At 41.9% G+C, this 12,258-nt stretch overlaps 1 protein-coding gene across 10 annotated transcripts in view; it reads left to right on the forward strand.

The window, feature by feature from the left end:
* Positions 1-3,547: 3,547 nt before the first annotated feature.
* BNIP2 (BCL2 interacting protein 2) overlaps positions 3,548-12,258 on the forward strand; it is a 32,601-nt gene continuing 23,890 nt past the window's right edge. For 2 of the 10 annotated variants that reach the window (XM_038420257.2, XM_038420259.2), the window contains exon 1: positions 3,904-4,051. The gene's annotated coding sequence lies outside the window, so the exon portion shown is untranslated. Of the gene's footprint in view, positions 4,052-7,751; positions 7,976-12,258 lie in introns of all 10 variants that reach the window. The other 8 variants (XM_043494467.1, XM_043494468.1, XM_043494469.1 and 5 more) reach the window with 8 other exon arrangements.

Here is a 12,258-nt window from a genome sequence, read left to right on the forward strand (position 1 = left end):
GTAGCAGCACCATAACTCACCCCCGAATAGGCTTGTGACTCCCCACACAACCCCTTTTGGGTCAGGACACCTACAATTACAGCACTGTGAAATTTTAGATTTAAATAGCTGAAATCATGAAATTTACGATTTTTTAAATCTTATGACTGTGAAATTGACCCAAATGGCCTGTGAATTTGGTAGGGCCCTATTTATAGGGGTAGAAAACCCAACTTTGTATGTTGCCACATCCATCCATGAAAGTGCAGGGAACAATCTCCATGAGAGAATGTATCAGTTATTAATCTGATCTTATACCTTACCTAAGATAAACATGGTAGAAGAATAGTGACATGGAAACCTGTTAACAGATTTGGGTTTGATTTTTATATTTGCCCACAAGTCAAGATTTTCAAACATAAAAACTACTAGACCTATAAGTAGGTCTTGAGCAGTGTTGGAATTTAACAGCCTGAATGACGTATCTCCACTTTCGTTCAGTATAATGTCCCAGCATAAGAGGTAGGGAGCTCTTTGAACTACAGGGCTCAGCCCCAGGAGATTGGCATAATTCCAACAGTACTCATGGATATTCTACTATAGCAGAGTATATAGTGCTATTCAGGACTCTAACCTTCCACAAATGGTAATGAGTGTTCCAACTAAGCTCACAGTGCCCCAAGCTGGCTGTCTTCAATACCTGGAAAAGTGACTCATTGGAAAATCAGCCTACAGGCAATCTTTTTTTCCCCAGTTCTGAAGATGCTTCATGCATTGGGCCAATAGGAACTGATCAAATAACTAAGATGACCAGATCTTCAGTGTGGAACATTGGAATGATATGGATGGGAGGATATTTCGAAGTGAGGTGCACAAGCAATGGTGTGACTGACATTCAAGGAGGTGTATAAAGGACATGGGGGCAGAGAAAGAAAAAAGGTATCCCAGTGCACTTTTCAATCAAGCAATGCCCATCCAACTTGTTCTTTGATGTCCTCACCTTCCCAGAATAAAAATGGGGATGTACAATCAAGGTAGGAGGTGAGTATTTACCATCTGTGTCCCTTTTGCTATTTTTTTTTCAAGCCTCAGCCTTTTCTTGCATTTTCCAACCTGTATCTGTACACCCAGTTCTTCCTTATTTAAACCATCTCTTGCCCTGAGTTATAATTATTATTTGATTACTAAACATATATATGATGGTAGTGCCTGTAGGCCCCAATATATATTAGGGCCCATGGTGCTAACCTCTGTACAAACACGTAAGATAATATGGTCACCACCCTCAGGACCTTACCTTATTAATTGCTCTTCTTTTGTCTATGTGCTCTGTCATATTTTTCTTCATCTTTGCCTTCTTTTTCCTTTTCTCACTTTTCTCTGCTCATTCCTCCTCTTTTCCTCCACATCTTTAAATCCATTCCCCCCCTTCCTCCATCTCTCCCCCTCATTCTTACTTGTTTATTCCCAGTTCTATATTGACCCTCCTCCTTGCCCTGAAACAGACTTCATTTTTTTGCACCCTTCCACCCTTGCCTTGGCAACCTAGGGTGGGGGAAGTGAAGAGAAACTGGCTGAGTTAGCAGCTGCTGCAATATGATGGCAATGTGCTGAGTTCTTTATAAATCTAACCACTCAGAGTATAATAGTCGGAGAGAGTGATAGTGTGTTGATCTGAATCTTCGGTTGCATCTGCACTAGAAAAGTTTGTACCCATTTTTAGCAATAATGCAGCTGCACTGTTAGACATGATATAAGCGTAAGTGTAAACAGTCCTCAGGAGTTTTTACCCAACATTATGAAAACCTGCTTATGTGAAAGAAAGCGAGCTCATCAGGTTTTCATGACATGGTGGTAAAAATGCCTGAGCCCATTTACACTAGCATTTTTATCCAGTTGAGAGCAATGCTGCAGTTGCATCTGTGCTGAAATAGACTACAGACAAAAATGATTTTCTTGCATAAAGACCTGTGTGAGAGGACTACCTCAAAGTCTCTAGTGGGAAAGGAACATGACTTCACTGGGAAGATTTTGAAAGGGTGGAGGATAATGTGGTAATAGGTCAGTGTCCTAGTTGGAACTATGTGCGTGGTCAGAAAAATGTAACTTCTGTAAAGGTTTATGATTAATATAGCAGTGGCATAAGTGTTTTAGTTAGCCATCTAAAATGGCTGAAGTCCAAAGATCTCAAAGCACTTTTTAAATGTGAGTTAATTTTAAGTTAAATTAGCTATGACTTGGTGCTGAGTCCTCCATGTTCCTTTGACTTCAAAAGTATACCTTGAGACTCTGCAGTTTTAAAAAATTAGGCCACTTATTTACCGACAGGATTTAGGTGCCTAACTTTTGGGACCCAAATTTGATAATTTTGTCACAAGTGTCACATATCATCTCTGATGTAGGTATTCTCTCAATTTTACAAATGGGAAAGCTGAACTGACTTGCCCAAGAACACAGAGTCAGCACCAGAAGTGGAACAGAATACAGATATCCTGATTTTCAGAACCAATTCTAGCCATCAGCCAATTCAGCACAGTTTTCCTTTTCCTCGACCCTGGTCTCCCCCATCCCCCACCATAAGAAAGGAATGTGATAATAATGAAGACGACCTTTTGGCTAACCACCTATACTTATATTTCTCCTTTCCTCAAAATGCAATAGCGTAACATTATTTCATGCAGTAGGAGGACATTCTGGATGCAACTCCTGACCCACTGAAACATCTTAATTTTTTATTTTCCAAATGTGTGGCTATTTTAAAAATTATAACCTTGATACATATCAATATGTAGAAACTTTTCCTTTCTATGGAAAAGAGCCCATCCTCTTTTGAGAATAATTACACACATTTCTAAAGCACCCATCAAAATGCTTTGTGGATGCATTTATTTAGATTTGTCTGACTGGAGCATCGACCACTACTCTTTTTTCCAGTGGTTTGTTTGTTTGTTTGTTTTTTTGGCCGGGTGAGGCAGGGACACTTCATCCTCTGGAAAATACTTTTGTGAAGAAGTGGGTCTTGCCCCACGCCTTTAAGGTAGACAGCGCTAGCCTCATATGAACCTCCAGCTTCTAGAGGTACAAGACTGACACCCTTTTTTTATTGTTTTGGTAAATGTTTATAATTTTACTATTAAATTGCTGTGCAGTATAGGGAATAATTTCTCACTTGCATAAGCACGGAGACTTGTTACTGCTTTTAGTCACAAAGTCCCCTGGGGCTTGGGTAGGTTCTGAGAGTAGAGCACCAAGACCCAGATCCTCTGAAGTATTTAGGTGCTTCATTCTCCCTGATTTCGATGGGAGAGAAGCGGCTTCATCCCTGTGAGGACTGGAGCCAGCCTGACTCCTAGCTACCTGCCCTTGGCACTGATATGCCCCCTCACCATGCATAGGTGCTGGAACGAGGGGTGCTGCTGCACCCCCTGGTTTGAAGTGGTTTCCAGTTTGGTTCAAGGGCTCTCCGCACCCCCTCTATACACCCTGGTTCCAGCACCCCCGCCCCCAGGGTACCTGAGCCCCTCCCTCCCCTCCGTGTGACGCGGGGCCCTTTTCACAGAGACCCCAGTTGGTGCCTAACTCCCACTGCCGCCCACTGGGGCGTTCGCTGCCTCAAGCCCTGTCAAACGGGGCCCTGTGGGGCGCGCCCAGGAAGGCTGGGGCGGAGCAGCGCCCTGACCGTGGCGGGCTCGCAGCCAGCCTTCCTCCTCCGGCAGCTGCCCGGCTAGGGGGACACACAGCGCCGGCCGCGCATGGGCCCCATCCCGTAGGTAGGCGGCCGATCCCCCTTCACGCCCAGGGACTGCACTCGGCGCCGCGCTTCACAGCAGCGTCTGTCTCGCCCCCCCCAGCGGCCCGAGGTGGGTCGGTCGGAACTCACTACGCATGCGCTCAATGCGCAACGCCTCGGGCCGCCCCTCGCGGGGTCGTATGACCCGCCGCGCTCCGGCCTCTGCTTCCTCCCATCCGCTTCCGGGTCAGGGCGGTGGTGGGGGCGGGAGGCGTTGGGGTCTCTCCGCTGCCCTGGGCGCCTCGGGGCCGCCGCCGCCTGGAAGGGTTTATTCCCCGCTCGGTACGTCCCGCGCCCGCGGGGGGGGCTGCGGCTGCGGCTGCCTGGGCGGCGGGGGTGGGGGCCGTGGGGCGGGAGAGGCCAGTTGCACTTGCTGGCTCTCCGTGGGGGGGGGGGCGAGGACTGGAGGAGAGAGGCGCCCCCGGCGGGGGGTGACTGGGTCGAGGGGCGCCGGTGGCGGCTGGACAGTCCCTTGCTCGTTGTTCGAGGGCGGCCGCGTTCTTGGGTCATCCCCCGAGCAGGGGCCGGGCGGCGGGGGGGGGGGTGTTGCTCTGTCTCTGGCCGGCAGCTCAGTAGCCTGCGGAGCGTGGCTTCGGACTTGGTAAATGTAACTAGCCCTGGCCACGGTTCAGTTGGGCTGCCCGGGCTCTTTGTTGGGCGCCCTCTCCGTAAGTTTGGAGGTAGGAGCTGGCCTTTGATGTGCTTTTACAGTAACGTATACGTTAAACTACTGTATGAAACTGCAGTAATAACGTATCTAACATCAAAACTCAAAAGCAAAGCTGTTGTTTGTACGAGATCGTTGGTTAGGGTTAGCAGCTGTGTTTGGCTTTCGAAGTAGCCGCCGTGTTAGTCTGTAGCCGCAAAAAGAAAAGTATTCGAGCATAAGCTTTCGTGGGCTACAGCCCATGTCATCGGATGCATAGAATGAAACATGTAGTAAGATATACACAGGCAGGTAAATTGGAAGTTACCTTACAAACTGTGAAAGGCTAATTAGTTTCAGAGTAAAAAGAAAAGGAGTACCCGTGGCACCTTAGAGACTAACAAGTTTATTAGAGCATAAGCTTTCGTGAGCTACAGCTCACTTCATCGGATGCATTTGGTGGAACGAAAGCTTATGCTCTAATAAATTTGTTAGTTTCTAGTTTCAGAGTAGCAGCCGTGTTAGTCTGTATCCGCAAAAAGAAAAGGAGTACTTGTGGCACCTTAGAGACTAACAAATTTATTAGCGCATAAGCAAGTTGCATCCGATGAAGTGAGCTGTAGCTCACGAAAGCTTATGCTCTAATAAATTTGTTAGTCTCTAAGGTGCCACAAGTACTCCTTTTCTTTTTCTTAATTAGTTAAGATGAGCTATTATCAGTAGGAGAAAAAAACTTTTGTAGTGATGATCAAGATGGCCCATTTAGACAGTTGACAAGATGGGTGAGAGGTTACTTAACTTATGGAAATAGATTCAGTATGTGTAATGACCTAGCCACTCCCAGTCTCTATTCAAACCCAAGTTAATGGTATCTAGTTTGCATATTAATTCAAGCTCAGCAGTTTCTCGTCTGTTTTTGAAGCTTTTCTGTTGCAAAATTGCCATGCTTAAATCTTTTACTGAGTGGCCAAAGAGGTTGAAGTTTTCTCCTACCGATTTTTGAATGTTATGATTCCTGATGTCAGATTTGTGTCCATTTATTCTTTTGCATAAGGACTCTCCGGTTTGGCCAATGTACATGGCAGAGGGGCATTGCAGGTGCATGATGGCATATGTCACATAGGTAGATGTGCAGATGAATGAGCCCCTGATGGCATGGCTAATGTGATTAGGTCCTAAGATGGTGTCACTTGAATAAATATGTGGACAGAGTTGGCGTCGGGCTTTGTTGCAAGGATAGGTTCCTGGGTTAGTATTTTTGTTGTGTGGTTGCTGGAGAGTATTTGCTTCAGGTTGGGGGGCTGTCTGTAAGCAAGGACTGGCCTGTCTCCCAAGATCTGTGAGAGTGAGGGATCATTTTTCAGGGTAGGTTGTAAATCTTTGATGATGCGCTGCAGAGGTTTTAGTTGGGGGCTGAAGGTGACAGCTAGTGGCATTCTGTTATTTTCTTTGTTGGGCCTGTCCTGTAGTAGGTGACTTCTGGGTACTCTTCTGGCTCTGTTTTTTCACTTCAGCTGGTGGGTATTGTAGTTTTAAGAATGCTTGATAGAGATCTTGTAGGTGTTTGTCTCTGTCTGAGGGATTGGAGCAAATGTGGTTGTATCTTAGAGCTTGGCTGTAGACAATGGATGGTGTGGTGTTTCCTGGATGGAAGCTAGAGGCATGTAGGTAAGTAGGCTTCTGGTATAGGGTGGTGTTTATGTGACCATTGCTTATTAGCACAGTGGTGTCCAGGAAATGGACCGCTTGTGTGGATTGGTCTAGGCTGAGGTTGATGGTGGGATGAAAATTGTTGAAATCATGGTGGAATTCCTTAAGGGCTTCTTTTCCATGGGTCCAGATGATGAAGATGTCATCAGTGTAGCACAAGTAGAGTAGGGGCGTTAGGGGACAAGAGCTAAGGAAATGTTGTTCTAAGTCAGCCATAAAAATGTTGGCATACTGTGGGGCCATGCGGGTACCCATAGTAGTGCCGCCGATTTGAAGGTATACATTGTCCTCACCCACAACTATTTCACATTTGGGGCAAAGTCGCAAAGGTCAGCCACCAGCTTTGCCGTGACATTATCAGAAATACTGTTCCTGACAGCTTGTAGTCCATCTTTGTGTGGAACGTTGGTGTAGAGGGCTTCCACGTCCATAGTGGCCAGGAGAGTGTTTTCTGGAAGATCACCAATGGATTGTAGTTTCCTCAGGAAGTCAGTGGTGTCTCAAAGATAGCTGGGAGTGCTGGTAGCTTAGGGCCTGAGGAGAGAGTCTACATAGCCAAACAGTCCTGCTGTCAGGGTGCCAATGCCTGAGATGATGGGGCATCCAGGATTCCCAGGTTTATGGATCTTGGGAAGCAGATAGAATACCCCTGGTCGGGGTTCTAGGCATGTGTCTGAACAGATCTGTTCCTGTGCTTTTTCAGGGAGTTTCTGGAACAGATGTTGTAGTTTCTTTTGGTAATCCTCCGTGGGATCAGAGGATAATGGCCTGTAGAATGTGGACTTAGAGAGCTGCCTAGCAGCCTCTTGTTCATATTCCAACTTATTCATGATGACAACAGCACCTCCTTTGTCAGCCTTCTTGATTATGATGTCAGAGTTGTTCCTCCCACTCAGTCTTACTCTGTTCTTGTGAGTAGGTTTGATTGAAACATACAAAAATCATACTCTGAAATGGTGTCGAGTGTGTTCTTTAATACACGGTCAATTCAACAGATAGCATCAGGCAGAACAGAACGATATCACAAAGTTCAGAGCTTGGTCAGTGCTTTACTATGAACAGACAACTCCCTATTCCCAAAATCTAGCTGTTGAGAGTAGGAACAGCTTCTAGTGGTTACCCTGCAGAAAAGATGAAATTTGTTAATCTTGAGCTTCCTTTTTTGTCAAAACTCGCACAAAAAAAAGTAAAATAAAACCCAGGGTTGATTGCTAGATTAAAATAGATAAATGTTGGCTGTCTCAATTTTTATAGTAACAGGTTCTGAATATTTAGATGGAATACCACATTAAATTACAGGAAATAGTGAGCTGGGTTCAATCTGTTGGCCCCTGGAATACTAAATTCATTAAAATTTTTTCAAACTTCAGCTGAATGCTTACATTCATGCTCTCTACGCAGCACAGCAATAGAAGTTGCTCAAAACTTCACTGGCCTTGTATTAATGTAGGTTTCCCAAATTTTTTCAGAGACTAGTCTCATGGACCACCTTCTCTTCCCTCATGATTTAATGGATTACCCCTGCCATTGAAGATTAAATAACTGTATCCCAACTAGAACAGTTGCATACATCAAAAAGTAATATGAGGAAAGAAATTAGTGTTAACGTCTAGTGTATTTTAATAGTTGGAAACAAGGAGGAGCCAGCACCGTGTATGAATCAAGTCTTGGTGGATCACAGTTGTGGAACTGCTGGCTGAACTCTAAATCTTCCTTTAAATGATGATTGTGTTCAGTTAGGCTATAGGTACAGAGTGGCTGCATTATCACATGTATTTTACAACTGAAACAGACACTTAAGATATTTTTCAGTTATGCCCAAGTTTCTTCAGGGGAAACTACCAGGGTAGGTGAGTACATATAACTTGCAACTCTCTCTTCTGTTTTCCAAGTAAAAGTTCTTTGCGCTAATGATCATTATGGTTGATCTAAAGTGATTATTACTAATCTTCTAACAGTATTTTCAGCATAAAATTCATAAACAACTCCATCTCTTCCAGCATATCTGTGCTTAATCTGGTGCCAAGTCTGTTAATTGCACAGCTGTGTTCTTGTTAGCCACCTTAAATGACTGGTTTATTAAGCAATAACACATGCTAGGTGGTGAGCTTCAAGATGATTATAATGCCTTGGGCTGTATTCTGAGGCACAAAGCCAAAGTGGCTTTAACCAACTTAAAGCAATAACTGCCGTACAGTGCATTACCTAGAGTTCAGTATTGCTATTATGAAATTGAATTTAAGGCAATTTCCTCATCACTGAAAAGCTATTTTTAGAGTTGCAAGATGCTTATGAAGCAAGACATTTTTATTATTTTCTGAAGGGTGGGAAGGACTTGAAACTTAATAAGTAGTTAGTACTTAATAAAGATTAATGGTTGTGTTTTGTTTTGTTTTGTTTTTTTACCTCATGTCACCAACTTACAAGCAATTCAGACAGGGATTTGCTCAGGTGCAGTAAAACATATAATGGTGTTTTAATTTGGGTAACTCTCTGCCACTTGGTTGAATTTGGAAATGCTATTTTTCTAGTCACAGTTCTTCTGAAAGTGTTACCAAAGCTGAAAATGGTGTCATTGTCATTACAAAATGTTTATATATATTTTTAAAGGCAACTTGAATTGAAATTTCATGCTTAGCTGGTAAGATAACTAACTTAATGTTCTCACTTACATGCTGTGGAAAAATGTAGAGCAGTGTTTTCTAGATAGTATTTAATGATCAAAAGAGACTGGAACTAAAAGTTAACAATTTTTCTAAACTGAGAATAGAACTTTTTATCTGATCATTGGTCCAGGGTCAGTACTTAGAAAAACTTAGTACACCTGAAGCCACTACTGTTAATCCACCACACATTCTGTCTTGCTGTGAAGTCACTTTAAAATCACTGCTAGTGTTAGAATGGAAAGGATTTACTGTATCTGAAAGATTGAACTCCATCTCACATAATACATAATCCTTTAGCATCAAGTTTTTGACAAGGTAGTGACTAAGTTCATTAGAGCCTGCTAGGGCTAGAAATGAATGCTCTATACATGTGGAAGGATAAGACTGTCTAGTTTCTGTTATACAGTATTTAGTTCTAGCCATATTGGTTCAGAAGATGTACTTTAAAGCTACCACTACTTCCAAGTGATCCTATGCTGATCCAGGACTGAATGTATAAAGTCCTCTTCCTTGTACCACACTCTTAATTTTGTACAAACATCTGCTGTTTGCTTGTGAATCTTATGATTTCTGATGGTCTCTAGTTTTAACTATAGAATCAATTGTGGTATAGATTCCAAAGAGAGGAAGGACACAATCTCTGTACCAAGGCTTTTTTGTTTTTTAGTACTTGGATAAGTGTCCAATCTCTAGTTCTATTGATTTGAGCTACTTAATCACACACCAGGTTAAGCAAGGGCAGTAGGAAGGCGAACTTTACTATTTTGGTTTGCTAGTTTATTTGAACCCTGATCTAAAGGACCTGCCTCAAACAATGAGATGGTAATTGATAGGGTGTGAAGACTCAATCTATAGCTGATTTACTGATACTCCAAACTATGAAACAAACTGATAGATTGTTACCGTGTCAGTGGCCAAGTGTTTTTGTACGTAGATTCTAGAAATGGACCTTCAAATAACAATTGTATGTTTAATTATGAAACATTAATGCTGCTAGTACCTCTATCAAAAGAGTAAGAATTGGATTTTAATGATACTTTCCTGTGCAGAAAATCTGGTTTTGACATCCAAATTTGTGTGCTTTGAGACATCTGGAATATGGAAGTCACTGAAAAGCTAAACTTTCCCTCTTGTAAGGGAGCAGAACTGCACACCGGCCATGTGATGTGAATTTCATCTCTTGGAAATTGTCTGACTTTCATTACTGTAGCTATCTATATAGCAAACTTAGCTTCTAAGGGATCAAGCTTCAGTTAATTATACACGTAAAGTGATGGAGAGGTACTGAGAGAAAACAAAGCTCACTGTTCCAAGAAGAAAAGGAGTACTTGTGGCTGCTTGTGAGGAGGAGTGGGTGAGAACCAGAGAAAAATTGTTATTGGTTTTTTCTCCCCAGTCTTTTCTCAGAACTTTGACTGAGAGATAATGCCCTGCATTATCAGGGCATGCTAAGCATAGCTAAGTTTAATTTTAATTTGTTCTTCTATTACTGAAATAAAAATATAGGTTGAGGTGCTTTGTTAAAGAAGTATGTTAGGAGATAAAATAACATAGTGGGTCCAACACTGTTAGAGCAGCAGGTTGGGGATCATGTACTGAAGATTTTTGTTTAAAAACTGCATAAGCAGAAATTGTAGTAGTGGTCTCTCTTCTTCTGCTTTGTAAGCATTTGTGAGCAAAATGTGTCAAATTATTCTATAGCTAATTTGCAAGTCAGCAATATTCTGGCTTTCTTCAAACTGATGCTGCTTATTACTCCTGTTGTTAGTTTCATGTTCTTGTAGCTTGTAGATGATAGTGCTTTCATGCATGAAGCTTCACTTAGACTGTTTTGTCTATCTTGACTATTTAATCTGATTGAATGTTTAAAGAGATCCTGAAGTTGACCCAAAATTTGATCTTCCCTTTAATCAGCATGTATTTTGCAGACGATATCTTATGCAGGGCTTGAAATTCTTCTTGTAAATGACTTAGTTTTGTTACACAATCCTTAAAAATATCTGCTTCTTAAATATAGCTACATGTTCATTAGTGAATAGAATATTGCTGATAAGAATCCAGTTGCAATCATCTCTCTCCTCCTGCCTAGTTAATAGATCTGGGAAGTTCTTTTATAGAATAACTTCTAAACTTTATTGCATCTTGAGCAAATACTCAAACCCTGTTAATGTTATATAATTAAATAATATCTTTTAAGTTTATCCAAATGTCTCATAAAATGTGTATACGCAGGGATTGCTTGCCCATTGAAATGCAGCAACCTCTGAGGTTAAGAACAGTTGTCAGCTGATACACAGCATATTCCAGGCATGTAGTGAGAGGAAAACTTGCTCATGGTATTTGGGATTTTAAATGTCAATGCAGTGTATACAATCTCTTAAGAGCATCCTCTGAAAGTACCATGTTATGAACTGCATGGACGTGAGTTTCTCATTTCTTAATCTCCCCTATTCTTTTTAATTTCTAATTATCTTTTTATTTTCACGTTAAAGCAGGCTCTTCCCAGTTTTCTCTCTTTAACCTTGATTGTTCTTAGCTTTTACTCCAAACAAAGTATTCCCTGCTGGTTTCAGAGTAGCAGCCGTGTTAGTCTGTATTTGCAAAAAGAAAAGGAGTACTTGTGGCACCTTAGAGACTAACAAATTTATTTGAGCATAAGCTTAATGCATCCGATGAAGTGAGCTGTAGCTCACGAAAGCTTATGCTTAGATAAATATGTTAGTCTCTAAGGTGCCACAAGTACTCCTTTTCTCCCTGCTGGTTGTTACTCTTACACAACTTTCCCTTTGTATATAGTCTTCTGTTCTGCAGTCTATATTGAGAAATATTTTGACTGAGTTAGGTTCTCCAGAAGGGAGATACTCTACGGAAAAGGCCGTGCTCAAAATGTACCTGCCCTTATTGATAGGAAGGTCTAGTTCCAATCATGTAACTTTCTTCAAAACGTTTGACATTTACTGTCTATTAGAAACATTGATCACTTAATTAATTAGGAGACACTGTAACCCTCTGGAGTACATGTTTAAGAACCTAGTGTTTCAGATGTAACTGAACTGTGGTAGTAAAGTTGTAGCCAACACAGCTGAATTTTCAGGTGAAAGTGGACTACTTTCTTCAAGGGGTAGCTATTGAGAGTTTGCTCATTGGCTAAATGAATCATATTAATAATCTTTTGGTCTCACTCTTCAGTTTTGTCTACTTGACATTGTTGTGCTACATAAAATCAGTAACCCTTAAAAATAATTGTAGCGAATGTAGAAATTGGTTTTATGTCATGGGGATTGTTTGTGATTCAAACAGAGCAGAAAATTTTTGCATCTACCAATGGTTGTAAGCCATTCAGGAATGAAGACTGTACATTTTGTACATTGATGGTTCTTGTTATCAGTGTAGGAGGGCCATCACTTCTTGTGTGCCTTTTAATAAGAATTAACAAAACAGTTTTCTGGCAGTTTAGCCCTTTATAT

The sequence above is a fragment of the Dermochelys coriacea genome, chromosome 10, assembly GCF_009764565.3.
Source record: "Dermochelys coriacea isolate rDerCor1 chromosome 10, rDerCor1.pri.v4, whole genome shotgun sequence".
Classification (NCBI taxonomy): domain Eukaryota; kingdom Metazoa; phylum Chordata; order Testudines; family Dermochelyidae; genus Dermochelys; species Dermochelys coriacea.